The sequence below is a fragment of the Epargyreus clarus genome, unplaced genomic scaffold (assembly GCF_041222505.1).
Source record: "Epargyreus clarus isolate Ecla_fem2 unplaced genomic scaffold, WU_Ecla_fem_2.2 ptg000002l, whole genome shotgun sequence".
Lineage (NCBI taxonomy): Eukaryota > Metazoa > Arthropoda > Insecta > Lepidoptera > Hesperiidae > Epargyreus > Epargyreus clarus.
Genome location: NW_027332210.1, coordinates 10,604,481 through 10,621,614, shown reverse-complemented (window position 1 = coordinate 10,621,614; position 17,134 = coordinate 10,604,481). Strand labels below are relative to the sequence as shown.

At 35.7% G+C, this 17,134-nt stretch overlaps 1 protein-coding gene across 1 annotated transcript in view; it reads left to right on the top strand.

Moving 5' to 3' along the window:
* The first annotated feature begins 5,302 nt into the window (after positions 1–5,302).
* Positions 5,303–17,134, top strand: part of Oamb (Octopamine receptor in mushroom bodies) — a 113,845-nt gene continuing 102,013 nt past the window's right edge. The window contains exon 1 of the mRNA XM_073080103.1: positions 5,303–5,472. The gene's annotated coding sequence lies outside the window, so the exon portion shown is untranslated. The remainder of the gene's footprint in view (positions 5,473–17,134) is intronic.

Here is a 17,134-nt window from a genome sequence, read left to right as displayed (position 1 = left end):
AAATAAAGCATTAAGTACCATGCTTTTAGGTAGAACCCATGTTCTTCATACGTGCTTGAACTATTTTACACTAGAGTAGTGCATAGAATAGCAGTAGAATAATAGGGATTATTTTTTGCAGGTGTTCTGCGTACTGGCCTACTGCTGGGCACGGGCTTACTGGTGCAGTAAGGGGTTTTAAGTCTTGTCAACCGCGCTGCTCAAATGCAAATTGATAGACTTCACATCCTGAGAACATTTTTGGAACTCTCAAACGTCTAGATTTCCTCCCGACGTATTCATTCCCGGTTTAAGCAAGTAATAATTATTTTTTAATACGCACAGAACTTTAAAAAACAGAGCTGCGTGCCTAAAGTTTCGAACCTCGGACCGCGCAATTGAGAAATCAAGTTTTTAACCACTTACTTATCTTATCACCCTCGTCAATTTGCAATCTTTTTACAAACTAGCTGATTCGGCAAACTTCGTACCGCCTCAAAATCTATGTATCAAATATATTTCATATAAAATATGGCCTATGTTACTCGTGGATAATGTAGCTTTCGAATGGTGAAATAATTTTTAAAATCGGTCCAGTAGTTTTTGAGCCTGTTCATTACAACCAAACAAACAAAGATTTCCTCTTTATAATATTAGTGTAGATAATCATTATACATTATTATCGAATGATTATAATAACAGTACATTTTTGAGAATAGCTCCATTGATCGAGTTCTAAACAAGTCGTAGCTTTTAATGATTAATGATACTTAAAACCGATAGCGATGTACAAATCGGATAATGATGTTTTGGGAGATTGAACAAATTTGCTTAATTTAACTATGCTTGCGAGTCATCTAGTTATAAAATTGAAATTATAATGAAAAGAGATATCTTTTCATTACTGTCCTCATATCATGATGCTCATTATAAATATATTGCGGATGCTTATGTAAATAGTGTAGTGTTTGTGGTAGAACCTTTTGTAGTTCGTGGTAGAACCTCCTGTGGCACCACCGCCATACCTATTTCTGCCTAATAACAGCAGTGTTAAGCGCTGCCGTGTTCCGATTTGAAGATTTGAGACATACGGTAAGGGAGAGATACTTTTGCGAGGCGTTTCAGGTCAGTCCTCTGGGGTAGCGGCGCATATGTGGCTGACTTCATTAGGAATCTAATCTTATCTGATGTTGATTACAGATGTCCATGCGTGGCAGTAGCCATTTACCGTCAGGTGGACTGCATGCTCTGTGCTAATCCTATACTTTGTATATAAACAAACGTTTTCCTTAAATATTTTTATTACTATTGATGTCTATTTGAAATGTACCGATAATTCTGTTCCTGTAATAAACAGTTACGGTTATTAGGCCTATTTTATTCGTATAGCAATTAACTGTAGGCACCGGAAATCTATTTTTCAGTGCGTTTATGTTGGTAGAGTCAATGAAGCCGTTTATGAACGGAAATTCGTGACAGATAACTGTTGGATGAAATTTCTGCCATAACTTTTAGAATATCAATTAGCTAATTAAAGTAACGTGGAAAGTTTTATATAGATCACTAGATGTCGCTATTATACGAGTATTAGGTAGGTGTCGTAAAGCGGCCGCTTAATGGAGGGGTCCGAGGTTCAAATTACAGACAGTGATTGTCAGATTTTTCAAAGTTATGTGCGAATTATGAATTAAATATCATTTATTTTAACGGTGAAGGACAAGATCGTGAGTAAACCTGCATACCTGACAATAATAAAAAAAACAACAAGTCTAGCAATTCGCACTTGGCTAGCGCGGTGGACTATGGGCTATTCCTTCTCGCTCTGAGAGGAGAACTGTGTCCAGCAGTGGGACATTAATGGGTTTATAATGATGATGATTAAGAAAGTGTTAGTGGAGTAAATAGCGAAGTTGTACGGGTTAAATATTCAGACCCTTGGCATAGAAGACGAAAAACACTTTTCGTGTAGGGGGACTTTTTTGACTGACCAACAAAATCTATTAAAATTTATTCTGAAGCCCTTAGCATAGGCGAGATAAAAACTATTCAAATAGGACCTTCTTTTTTGCCCATTCACGGGTAGCTAAGAAGCATCTACGCTAAGCCAATGTTTTGGTACTCCCCAGCAAAGATAGCTATTATCATTTGCCTGTAGTAAGTTCAGGATACTTATGAGTTGTATAGATGGTAAAACCCTTTATGGTATGACTAAGGTGGCACCGCTAATTTATTTTCTTTTTTATTATTATAAAGCTGTTGTGTTCTGATTTAGAACGTGTGATGAGGAAACCAGCACGAAGCGTACTCTAACTTAGTACTCCGGGAATAAAGACCTGTAGGAAACTATTATTAGCGGCAATGACCACTTTCAGGTACACTATAAAGCTAGTTCTGTACTTCCATTTTGTAAAAGAAACTTAAAAAGAAATATATAGCATAATTTATAAAAATTCAGTCTTCATATTAATCAAATACTCACTTAAGTAAAAATCAAATAATACCAAATATAATAATGATTTTTTATAAATCTTAAATTAATTATGCCTCAAAATAGTCTCGTCTATTTTCAAGTAAATACGAATTAATTTAATCCATTTAAATCTGAGGATCTCACGAGATCAGTTCAAACATCTCATTATTTTGCCTTGAAGATTCTTGAAGGAATTTTGAGAAATTCGGAAGAAGGTCGGTTTAATTGACGGAGATTATTTTATTAGACGAAGTAATGAGTAAAAGGAAATTACGTTATTTAAAATTAAGATTCAAGTTTCAGAATGTTACATTTCTATCTAATATTTATGATGTAATTAATAAATGTGAGTCTATGATTACTGGGAGATTTATAATGAGGTATGTTGACAAAAGATGTAACTTGGCCAAGTGCGAATCGAACTTGTAGATAGAGTTCCGTATCACCAAATATTTATATATTTTTTATTTTTGTACGTGCGTTTAGTACGTGCATTCTGAAAATATATAATCCTTACCCATCATGGCTCGATAGATAAAACGAAAAATGCTGAAAAATACTGTTTATTTGTATGGGAGACCCCCAATCCCTTTTTTTCTTTGGTAGTTTTAATATTTGTTTTAAAAGCGGTTTAATGAACAGACACTTGATTTTTACAGAATGGGTTTTACTTAATTAAACCTCCGATATCTGTCTATGACAGACGGACATCGGAAATACAGATATCGGAGGCTTAGTAATAGGGAACGCATTACCTTGTATTGAGAATTATCCGTTTTCACTGTTTAGGTACGGGACTTTAAAAATATACCTTAAGTAACACATGAGCGACAGTAACAAAGTCGCCGGCGTGGGCTGTTCGTATATTAGCTCCCTAAGGGCTTATAGATATCTGTTGAAGTGACTTAAGCTTGCTCTTTTTCCCTATTATACTAAAGTGAGGAGAGAAGAGTCAAAGCGCCGTGACCTTTGGCTTTGAACCAGTTTAATTAGCGAGAATAGACAACAATTCTGAACTGCAGTGCGTGGGCGGTCCGTGGGTGTTTTGTTTAATCCGATACTTTGTTGTTTTAATATGTATCTCTTTGTGAAGTTTGAACAAATGTTTGCTATATTTGTACAATTAAAGTAGGGGTCCAGAATTACAAATATTTACCGTTTTTTTACTATTTTTTTACAATGTTTAAAACTACGTTTAAAAAATATAGATACAGCAAATACATATTATTATGTAATATCAAAAATCATTACAAAAATTTAATGCAAATAAATATTTACCTTATATTAAGTACTTTACGTTTTGCCTATTTTAGTAAGGAACCCTAAAATGTAATTTAAGGCAACGAACTCATGAGCGACACTAACACAGTAGCCGGTGTGGGCCCCAGACAGTTTGTATATTAGCCCCCTAAGGGTCAGTTATAGATAACCGTTGAAGTGACTTAAGCTTGCTCTTTTGCCCTATTACTAAAAAGAGGAGAGAAGATCCAAAGCGCCGTGACCTTTGGCTTTGAACCAGTTTACTTAGCAAGAATATGCAACAATTCTGAACTGCAATGCGTGGGCGGTCCGTGGGTGCTTTATTTAATCCTATACTTTGTTGTTTTAATATGTATCTCTTTGTGCGGTTTCAGCAAATATTAGCTTATTTGTACAAATAACGTTCGTAACATCTGAACCGACATTGACAGAGTTTTCACATTAAAATCAATTTATTTTTGTAATATTGGCTTATTTTTATTCCATAAATATCCATTTTTGATTAAATTTTAAAATATAAACAGTATCATGGTATAGCATAGGAAATAACCACAAATGGTTAATCGCCTTAATTCTACAATTTAATTAATAAATTTAATATTAGGCATAGTTATAATAATATGTACAAAGGTAACACGTAACAAACATGGAACCACAAAGCCAATATTTGCACAATTATAAACCGGGATTACCGACTTAGATTTGTTTAAGCTGGCAGTCGGCCTAAAATCTAATTTAGTGCTAAGTGTGTAGACAGACTTAGTGATATGACTTTAGTTAATATGAGGTACCATTAGTATGAGTTTTTACGTTTTGACAAAAATGATTGTTTTTGTTTTTGTTTAAGTATTTCCCATACATTTCTAATCAATTTTGATGCAATCCGCTAGAGGCGCTGATTTGAAATGTATGTAAACAAATACTAAAAGAGTCATTTTTGTTAAAACGTAAAAATTCATACTAAGGGTACTGGATATCGGATTTAGGTGATAAAAATCCTAATGAATCATAATAAATTTTCAGATATGTCCAAATCATGAGAAATTATATATGCTGAAGTTTAATAACTTAAACTAAATATCACGTTTTATGTGTATAAAACGTGATATTTATTTAAGTGTTAAAATTGAGACTTTCGGCCTGAAAATAAAAGAAAGGGGATTGACTAGGAGTCTACTACTACCTTTGGAGAATAGGTGCGCCACCCGTGGCATCAACTCTTCTAGAATTATTCAAGCACTGCTGTATTTTTGTTTGAAGCCATTCAATTTTCCGAGGTATTTCAACTTAGTCCTGAGGAGTAGCAACACATGTGGTCGACCTTATGTAGGATTTCGATCCCATTTGCATTATTTTTTATACGTCCATAGAACGATTAAGAATAATCGTGAAACATTATTGGCACTTTGTCATTCAGTTTTCTTGGCACCAAAATAATTGTTTTATCCCGGTACGAAATTCCAAGTATTGCAGGGCCTATATCCAACTCCTAAAAAGATAAAACAAGTATTTGAATCATAGTCGCGATTTGTGGATGGAATTCAGGCGCATGCGTACAAAATAACCCGCGTTCAGTAGTTCGGTTGAATCGAAGTGGCTTGCACGCCATCCTGTCCCAAAAATCGTAAAGTTAATCGTAATACGAAACATTTTGTGGTGACGATAAATCTGTTTTTCAATTTCGTGTGTGTTTTCTTGTGTTTGAAATTAGTTGTTGGTTGTGTGGTGTGCTGGATTTTCAGGTACGAGTTTTGAAGTTTCAGGTAAAAGTTTTTAGCTTTTTATAGACTTAATTGGTAATAAAAGTTTTAGATATTAATCGACTGTTTTAAAGTTCAACAGTTTTATGTTTTTAAAGGTTTTTAAATAACTTAGTAGATAAGTATAAATGAGAAAAAAATGCTGTCCTCGGAGATGGAGACTTTGAAAGTGGAGCCTAAAAAAATTTAATAAAAACCAAAATCATTGCGGCGTTTCGTGCGTTTTTTACAAAATAAATTGATTTAAAAATATTAAGTGCCTAATTGTCATTAATTCGTGTATTTAACTGTTTTATTAATCAGTTTAAATTCTCATGTTTCTACTATTTTTCATAATCCGTGCTTTGGAAATAAATTAAGGTATAGGATTAATATTTTCAGTACTAAAAAATACGGAAATCTCAGTAAATATTATATTTTACTTTTTTATACTACGCATATGGGAAATAGGTATTTTTACATGCATGGTGTGTAATCGAAGGAGCATGCAGTCCGCCTAACTTACAATGGTTACTGCCGCTTTTGGACATCTGTACCATATTAGAAGTAAATGGGACCCGACATGATGATAACCCAAATGGGTTACTTGAGGATATTTTTATACTATAGGAGTAGCAGACGAGCATGTCCACCTGATGGTAAGTGGCTTCTGCCGCCCATGTATATATGTAATGAACCTCAAATAGGATTAGATATTCCTACCTGAGGTCGGCCACAGATGCGCCGCTACCCCTGAGGACTAAGCTGGACGCCTCGGAAAAGTCTGTCACCCTTACCACACCCTTCAAAACGGAACACAGCAGCGCCTAACACTGCTGTTATTAGGTAGAAATAGGTGTGATTGTCCTTCAGTGCTAAGCCGGAATACCTTGTATCATTAGACCAGCATTGCGGATTTTTCTAAAATACAATCTAGCAACTTTCATGAATATTATATTACTAGTTTTTTTATGACAGTAACAATTGTCCGTATGCGTCTAAAACATATAGCAATTCATTCCTTAACTTTAAAAAACGCAAATAAATTATTCAAATCTAAATTTAATTATCTCTACATTTAGGCGACTTGCTTACTACCCCTTTTGCTACAAAGAAAATGAAAATTTGCTAATAAGACCTCTTGCTCAGTACACATTATGGGTACTTGAAGGATTTACTACTTATACTTAGTTACTTAGTCTTATTGTTAGTAAGGCCGATTTTGTAAATGACTTTACGTGTACATAAAATATTACAGAATGAAAAAAAAATTGAAGATCATCAGTTTTTAAAATGACTGCAACTTTTCTAGATAATAAACTAATCGAATATTGCAAGGTTAATAATCACAAAAAGTAATAAGGTAATATACAGAAAAACCTAAAAATTATATTGTCGAAAGTTCCCATATAAATTAAGAGTAATTAATTCTTATTTATTTTAGCTAGTCAACTGATTAATATTTTCCCATGCCACTTGATGTGACGTCATTACTAATCATTGCTACAATGTAGTGATGATTAAATTCCAGTTTTAACCAGATTCGTTAAAATAATTGAGTGACATTGATTAAAATTGTTAAAATATTTTTAACGAAATATGAAGGTTATCTGATACTCAATAAATCTAAATTTAATATCTTAAAGCAGTGATAGCCCAATGGTTTAGAAAGACGGCCTCTCGAATGAGGGGTCCGAGGTTCAAGTCCTAGGCACGCACCTCCGGTTTTTCAAAGTTATTTGCGTATTAGAAGTTACTTGGCCAGCGCGGTGAACTATGGCCTAATCTTTCTCATTTTGAAAGGAGACCTGTGCCCAGCAGTGGGACAGTAATGGGTTGATGACGTGAAATTTAATGTAATAAGGATCGTAGAACCCTTCGAGGCTAACTCCGTTGGTACCACGTCCACACCTATTTCTGCCAAGTACTTTCGTAAAGGATACATACTTATCTAAGGCGTTCCAACTTAGTCCTCAGGGGTAATGCACCTGTGGCCGACCTCAGGTAGTATATTAATCTTATCTGGGGTTGATACTAGATTCCCATGATCAGCAGTAGCCGCTTACCATCAGATGGATTGCAAGCTTGTTTGCTACGTCTATGTTATAAAAAATAGGGTTCCGTTTTTACCCTTTAACTACGGATCCCTAAAAATTGTGTAAGGATGAGGTCAGACACTCTTTTTGAATTTCAATTACAATCCTTATTGACACAAATTATACACGTAACATTCTCCTATATGAGGTAAGATTTCCAATTTTCTTAATCGCCCGATCTACAAGCTAACAAGTTTTCTCAGAATATATTTACTTAGAGAATCCAAATTTGCTGTTTTTACCAAAAATAACATGCCCAAAGGACGATAGAATGTGCCTCTGATATTATATTGAAAATACACAACTTTTTATTACATTATTCATATATATAAATCATGTATTACTGTGGTTGTATACACTAATCTGCGAAGTTGTGTCAACAATTTTTGAAAGTGGCTTGAAGGTGGTAGATTTCGTGATTCGACTCCGGAGGCACCAACGTCAAATTTTTTTCTTTATGATAAGAGCAGTGTTATGCGCTGCTGTGTTCTGGTTTGGAGGGTGTGGTAAGGGAGACATACTTTTCCGAGGCATTCCAGCTTAGACCTCAGGGGTAGCGGCGCATCTAAGGCAGATCTCAGATAGGAATATCTAATCCTATCTGGGGTTGATTACAGATGTCCAAGGGCGGCACTAGCCACTTAGCATCAAGTGGACTACATTCTCGTCTGCTACTCCTATATTATAAAGACTATGAAGGTGGTAGAACCCTTTGTGGTAGGACTCCGGCGGCACCACCGCCACACCTATTTCTACCTAATAACAGCAGTGTTAGGCGCTGCTGTGTTCCGTTTTGAAGGGTGTGGTAAGGGAGACAGACTTTTCCGAGGCGTTCCAGCTTAGGCCTCAGGGGTAGCGGCGCATCTGTAGCTGACCTCAGTTACGAATATTTAATCCTGTCTAGGGGTTGATTACAGATGTCCATGGGCTGCAGTAACCACTTACTATCGGGTGCATGCTGGTCTGTTATTTCTATATTATAAAAAAATATTAGTTAGGATTTTATAATGAAATTCGCAGGCATTACCTAGTATTCTAGTAACCTAGTATAGACAAAACTTGGTATTCAGGTTTGACGATGACGTACCTATCTAACTTCGATTGAGGTGTGTCATACCACGAATCGCACCATTCAGCTTAATTATATACTTCACGTGAAATTCAGCCCTGTCTCGTTACAACACTATTAAATTATTAGGACTGATAACTACGAAATACGTATTTGTGTTGAAAAGTCATTTGGATAGCGAATACGGAAAGCATACTACCCTATTAGTCCCCTACTAAGTATTAGATATATGAGAATGCAAATATAAGGGTAGTAGAACTCCTTGTAGGTCGATTCTGTAGGCATCACCGTCACACCTATTTCTAAACTCAACCTAATAACAGCAGGGTTAAGTGAAGAATCTTACAGTACATAGGTATGATCAAGAATCGAATTTCATTTGAATTAAATATCGGAATGATTTTCTTTTACGTAAATGTAATACATAAAGCATATTATAATAAAATATAACCCATATATAGATATTTTTAATTTTGTTAAAATATTTTTTTAATTAAAATATTTATTTACCGATGATCAATATCGCATCGATTTTAAGCATCTTTTGGAAAAGTACACGAGCATAAGTGAGTGTTATTTATCTTTTTTTTTAAAGATGTGTGGACCACACTTGGTCAGGGTGGACCATGATCTAAGCCCCTCTGAGAAGAGATTCGTGTCCAGCAGTGGGATAATAATGACATGAAGACAACAAAATCTTATATATAAAATTCTCGTGTCACAGTTAGTTATCGTACTCCTCCGAAACGGTTTTACCGATTTTCACCAATTTTTTTATGCATATTCAGTAGGTCTGAGACTCGGCTACTATCTATTTTTCATACCCCTAAGTGATAAGGGTTGTTCACCCTTAATATTTTTTTATTAACATAGCAAGACAAGGTTTGCCGGGTCAACTAATACTCGTATTATATGTATTTTTTATTGAGATGAGTGTTATTGAGTTTATATGCTCTTATATAAGTATATTTTCACATCATAAGGCCAAACATTATACAAAGTGATGGAAGTTATTGAAATTTAGAAATGAGTGTGTAGTTCATCGAAAGATACGTGACTATTACGGCATGGACATTTAAACGTGATAGTCTTTTGTGGTTCGACACCGTCGAGCCCACCGCCACAGCTATTTCTATCTAATAACAGCAGTGTTAGGCGCTGCTGTGTTCCGGATTGAAGGGTGTGCTAAGGGAGATATACTGTTCCGATACTCTCCAGCTTAGTCCTCAGGGGTAGCGGCGCATATGAGGCCGGCCTTAGGTAAGAAAATAATTCTATCTGGGGTTAATTAGCCAGTTACCATCAGATAAATGCTTGTGTTATTCCTATAGTCTAAAATACCTCGTTTTCTACTACTAATTCATAAAAATGCATACTGTAATTTTCATCGGCCTTGTCATCACAGTAACGCATAATATGCGTAATGCGGATTCTGTTTTTTACATTCTAAGGTATCAGGATTACAGGATGTAGATAAATGAACGGCATTTTGATAATAATGACCTTAGATAATTCTAATTATAGAATGTCTGTCTGTTGAATCATGTTTTTTACATAAACACAAACGTCTGAAGTTTAAACAAGTAAATAACTTAGGTAATAGACATAATTTTCAAAACTCTTATAACTTTATTTATAGTGCTTTCTATTATTCTTATTAATTATTCTTACTGCTATTTATACGATTTTTTTGTCTAATAAAGAAATTGTAGAGGCGCTTGTCGTCACTCTTATATTAATAAGTCACTCCTGCCCATGGACATATGTAATCCAAAATTTATTTAGATATCTGTCTGGCCGGGGATCGAATCCGGAACCTGCGTCTCAGACTGACCGCTCCGTAAATGGATCATCAAATGAGAACACAGTAGACCCAGCCTGAATTTTTGTAGTGCATGCAAACTCACATAACATAAAACCTAGATGTTATCTAGCATAACTAGATTAGCACTAACGAGGCCGGAGGCCCGATTACAGCTGTTATCTAAAAGCTTTGAGACCTAATTCTGTTTCCACTGCAAGACTGAATTTCAGATTTTCTGTCCAAACGAAATACGAATTTTAAAATCTAAAAATAGTTTTATAGATACTAACTGCGCTTGAAAAAGAAGATATATAGAGGACTAAGCTGGAACGCCTCGGAAAAGTCTGTCTCCTTTACCACACCCTTCAAAACCACTCCGGCGGCACCACCGCCACACCTATTTCTACCTAATAACAGCAGTGTTAAGCGCTGCTACGTTCCGATTTGAAGGATGTAGTAAGACATACTTTTCAAAGGCGTTCCAGCTTAGTCCTCAGGGGTAGCGGCACATATGAGGCCGGCCTCAGGTAGGAATATCTAATCCTATCTGGGGTTGATTACAGATGTCCATGGGCGGCAGAAGCGACTTACCATCAGGTAGACTGCATGCTCGTCTGCTCAACTCAGTAGCAACTCCTATATTATAAAAAAATACGATATATACAAGATGTGCTTTACAAATAACTTCTCGTACTTAGTTACCGGTAAATTAAGTTATTAGTAACTATTCGTAAATAACGTAAATACCTAACTAATTCCTCTAATCGTCTGCCCAACTAACATAGGCAATTGAATATTCTAGGGCCTTCATTAAACGAGATGGAGCTGTAATGAATTGGGCTATTAGCACGATTTATGGGAGTATGGGTTTGTTATTGTAGATTTGCGTACCTTGGGTTTGGTTTGATTCGGTTTCTCAATGGGGTTTTAGGTTCGAATCTCAGGTGGGCAGATTTTTGTTAGGAACATATTAGAGATTATATCATTTGTTTTAACGAAAGAAAAACTTTGAGATGAAAGCTAAATACTTGAAAGTCGGGCAAGCTGTCCGCCTGATGGAAAGTGACTACTGCCGCCCCTGGACTTTTGTAATCAATACCAGATAAGATTAGCTACCCGTGAGGACTAAGCTTGAATGTCTCAGAAAATTATAAAAAATATTAATGTTTCCCATAACACACTATTTCCAAGGGAGCCACCCTTGGAAATCTGTAATCAACTCCAGAACACTGGTAATTATACAATTACCTATTACTTTGTAACAATACAATATTACATACGTAACAACATAATTTTTTAAAGCAATAATTACTCCATGTATTTCTATTCCACTTTCATCCTCTACTCCTAAAACTCTTTTATTCCTAAAAAAGTAAAATTCAGTGTCCTTTGATTATGCGTCAAAAATCTTCATACATGAAAAATCCCGATATCCCTTCATAAAAGGAATCAGTTGTATTCCCGGAATGGTATCCCAAATTCCTGGTAAATTGCCCTTTGATTGGGTGTTCAGGATCGAATTTTGCTTTATGCCCGATATTCGCTACTTTATTATAGGGAATGTGTAAGTAACATGTTTATTCAGATGTTCTATGAAGATAGTGATAGTAAGTACCTATATAAGTAGTGAAAGTGATAGCCTAATGGTTGTGACTCAATCTCTTAATCGAGGGATCCGAAGTTCGAACTCATCATCAACAACCCATTACTGTCCCACTGCTGGGCACGGGTCTCCTCTCATAATGAGAAGGATTAGGCCATAGTCCAACGCGCTGGACAAGTGCGTATTGGTCGACTTCACATACCTTTGAGATTTTTTTTTATGAATCTCTCAGGTATTTCCTCACGATGTTGTCCTTCACCGTTTAGTAAGTGATAATTAATTTCTAATACGCATATAATTTTTTGAAAAATCAGAGGTGCGTGCCTGGGATTTGAACCTCGGACCCCTCGATCGAGAAGCCGAGTTTCTTAACCATAGGCTAACACTGCTAGTTCGAAGTTCACTCGAAGTTCGCATTCCAGGCACGCAATTCAAATTTTACGTTATGCGTGTATTAGAAATTAATTACCCCTTGCTTAAATGATAACTGAAATATCGTAATTAATCCTACATTTAAAAAAGAAAAGATGCCATGGGGGTGTGAAGTCTAATTAGCACTTGGCCAGCGTGGTGCTCTCGTCTCATTCTGAGAAGAGATCCGTGCCAACAGAGGACAGAATGATAGCATAGCTACTTCAAAGCATTAGCCACGATCAACTATCCAACTCCTGACCGCATGATGTTGCTCACTATTATAATAATATGTCCTCTGGGATGTGGCGCCCTCTACTCAAATTGTTCGCCTTTGATATTTTTTAAAGAGACGTCCAAAATCGAGGAATAAAAAATTTAGAACAAAATTTAAAACTCTCTGACATACATTTCTATCTTATCGTTATTAAATCAACCATGATTATACATTTCCTTTATATTTAGTTTCGTTTACACTGATGATATACAAGTCGTGATGGCAATTACCTTCAATCTCTCTGCAGTTGTTACCAATTCGCTATAAGTTGCAGTGATTTGTCCGACATTTCTGTTTCGAGAGTGATAAAGTCCACTGTTCTGTTTGGAACGGAATCAGTAGTCATAACGTTATCATCACTGGATAGGGTTGTCAAAAGTTATTTTCCGAATCCATAAATAAAATTAAAAAATAGTTGGAAATAAAATGGTTAGGGCAAGATTTTTTTATAAGGTTTGAATGTAAATTTTTTTATTGTAAAAAAAGCGTGGGGTGCATGGTGTCAATAGTTATAAATATTTTATTGATAGATATTGAGTAGAAGGATTATCATTTTGATAATATCTTAGAAAGCACCCCACGCTTTTATTTTTACAATAAAAATATTTTTATCTTATTTACACTATTCTTAATTCAAATTTAAAAAAAAATATTTTCTATTTTTTAGTTGGATTTTCTATAAAAAGTGTATTTTTTTAGTTTTTTTAAACTATTATTTATTTTTCATTTTTTGGTCGAATTTTTTATAAAAGCGTATTTTTTAGTTTTTTTTAACTATTATTTATTTTTCATTTTTTAGTGATAATTTTAACGATTATTACGTAGCGTATTATCAAGTTTATCTTTCGAATCAGCATCAGCACCTTTGCTTAGCAGTGCAAAAATGAATATTGGGTCATTGTTTAACACAGCTGTATGAAGTGGTGTTTTACATTGGTGTTTATTTTTATTGTTAACTTGAAAATCCCAGAGGAGTTGTTGAATGACATCCGAATTGCCAATGCTAACTGCTTTCTTTCATAATTCATACCATATCCCAGGTCCGCTATCTTGGATAAAAGTAATCACGGAAAAAGGATGATAGAGCATCTTTTAAAAACAGGCGCTGATGGCAATACTCAAGAGAAAACTGCTGTCAACTGCTTTACATCTAGCCATTTCAAAAGGACGTCGTCCAATCATCGATTTAATATTACAGCATGATGATGTTAATATCAAAAATAATTCTAGAATTTCTTCTCTTCGTGTTGCTGCTGCCTGCAGAGATTTTAAAACTGTTAGTAGTTTAATTAATTTTACAGCTCGAGTTAATAATATAAGTTGTGACTATGACGATGAGCTGAAATCATATATGCCTTTACATTTGGCAGCAAGAAATGGGAACAATGAAATAGTGGAAATCTTGTTAAAGGAAGGTGCAGATGTTGAAGTGCTGAATGAATAAGGATGATGAGACACCGCTTCATGATGCTATTAACAACGGACGCGTCGAAGTTGAGGTCAGGTCAGGTCAGGTCAGGTCAGGTCAGGTCAAGTTAGGTTAGGTGATCGGCGCGCCTGGTAGATTCCTTTATTGGTCTTAACGCAGACCTTCCGGGTCTCAGGAAAACAAAAATGGCTGATCCTGATTATCCTAGTAAGGATAACGGGTCAGAATGTTTAAAATATTGAATCGTCATCGGTCCTTAATAAGTATGCCAAATTTCAAGTTAATCCGACGTTTTGAAGGGGGTTAAAATCATGTTCAAAGATTCCGTTACATACTAACATACCAACATACATACGTCTGAAGCTAATAAAAGCGTATTAATAAGAAAAAATATTTGATAAAATGTTTGACAACCCTATCACAGCCTGAAATAAAACTGGAATGAAAATAATTATGCTTTCAACGAGCCAAGCGAATGGTGGGAATAATTATTTGTTTTTGTAATATATTTTTCAATTCAACAGACAATGAGTCTTTAGAGTTTATTAGGTGGCTTCGAACTTTGCACAGAAATAATTTTATGTATATGTTAAAATATATATTATGTACGACTTTATGTATAATAAGCATAGATTAGTAAAGATTACTCACTCCTAACAAGAAAATGTAACCAGTTGTGACGACTGAAATTGTCACTGTCATCTATTTTCGTGTTTGACAAATATTAAAAAAATGTAGTTTTTAGATCATTTACGAATGAAACAATATTTCTCCGCACTTTTTCTACGATTTCGTTTTTTGCACCACTTAACTGCACATGTCGGCATTGTTCCTCGTAAATTATACCATGAAAGCCATTAAATGGCTGCCAGAATTGTCAGCTGTTTAAGCTATTTAATGGTTTCATTCAATTACAAGGCTATTAATTACAAGATATCTATATTTATCTATTATAATATGTTGATATATTATCACCCACTATAGTTCGACTCCGGCCGCACCACTGCCACATCTATTTCCGCCTAATAACAGCAGTGTTAAACGCTGCAATGTTCTGGTTTGAAGTTGTGGTAAGGAGACAATCTTATCTGAGGTATTCCAACTTAGACCTCAGGGGTAGTGGCGCATCTGTAGCCAACCTCAGGTAGGCATAATCTTATCTGGGGTTGATTACAGATATTTACTGGTGGCTATAGCCACTTACCATCAGGTCGATATGCTTGTCTGCAACTCTACTATCTCCTACATATAAAAATGAATGTTTGTCTTTACGTCCTTCATAGAATCGTACACTATGCATTTGACCGTGTGATGATCTTAAGCAAAGTTGTTGTACATGAGCTTCTGAGTACGACCAATTTTTGACAGATGGTGCCACTGTCATTCCAATGAAGGCACAAATTTCCAATTTTATGTAGGTCATGTTATTATTTTGAAATGCGGGCTAAGTCTAATAAAAAAAGGATGCTTACCAATGCGCGTTTCACCTTAAACTATATAAAGAACCTTTTATTTTACAAGGGAGAAACCTTCAAAAGGTACCCGACGACGTGGGAGCGACGCAGGGTTATGTGGGATTCTTACCGCACTGAAACTCCCCCGGTGGCCGTCCTCAACGCTTGTTGGAGAACTCCGGGTTATTCAACAGAACACAACCGGAGTCCTACAAGCGCCATGCCCCTATAAGGCTTTGCCCTGGGGAAACAGTTTTCGCACCTCCCATACCATCTGGTGTTTACGATGGTATGCGACCACACATAACGCCGTCCCGGGATCACTTACTGGATGGTTCGAGCTTCCACTCTTGCCGCCCGCAACCCCGGAAGCCCCCTTTTAGTCGCCTCTTACGACAAGCAGGGGATACCGTAGACCTATACTAAACCTGGAACTACAAGAACAAGACCTTATGAAGAACCTACAGCTACTTAAAAGGAAACTACAGAGCCCTGTTGTCAAGGAGCATTAAGGGCCGCTAACTTTTAACTACAGTTCAGGTTTAACGAGCTCGAATTGTTACTGAACTAAAGTTTGAGTTCAAGAAAATGTTAGTTAAATTGTTAGTTTGAAAAATATCCTCTTACTGGCTATAAAGTTGGGTTCCTAATGGCTTGAAACTAAACATCCATTTCAACATTAACATTGTTTTTGGTTTAAGTGAAGAATCTTGAGTAGTTAGACTCCGGTGGCATTACCATACTTATTTCTCCTTGTTCGGGTTTGAACGGTGTAGTAAAGCAAAGAAACTGTTTATAAGATTGAAGTCACAAATAAGCATGCAGTACACTTGATGGTGTGGTCACTGGCAAACATTACGCACATACAACTTTACGTATAACAGAGGTTCTACCAGAAGTCGATTACTCCTGAGGAGTGAATTGATCACCTCACATGTAAGTTTGTTGGCATCGACACCCTTTCCACTTAAATCAGAACTGCTTCAGGAATATAAGTGAATTTATTTATTTACTCTTTATTGACCATATTAAAAACAGTGTGGTGCAAAAGGCGGACTTAATGGTAAATAGCATTTTCTCCCAGTCAACCTTAGGGATGTGCAGAAAAATTGAAGGCGGTACTACTATACTAAAATAATAATAATAATAATAATAAATAGGAAATAACAAAAAAATACATGTGTAATTGAATGTGGAGATACATCCTCTCTGGTCCAATAACACTAGTCTTACCATCTGCTATTTACAATGAATTTAAAATGAATAAAACAATAGAAAAGCAGCTGAATATTGGCCTCACCTTTGGGTCCAAATGGTACAAGTTAATAGAGAACTATAAAAAGCTAAAATAAGAGGTATATGCGAGAAGGTAGCTAAGTCAATATGATTCTATATTAACTTCCGCAACACGAAATATAGTTAGGTAAGTAGTTAAATGTGCTGTAATTCGTTTAAGCTGCCGGGTGTCGGCGTGTGCTAAGCTAATTACCGGTGCATCTGCAATCAGTGAAGGTAAATGTTTCAGCTTAAGCATAATATTTTG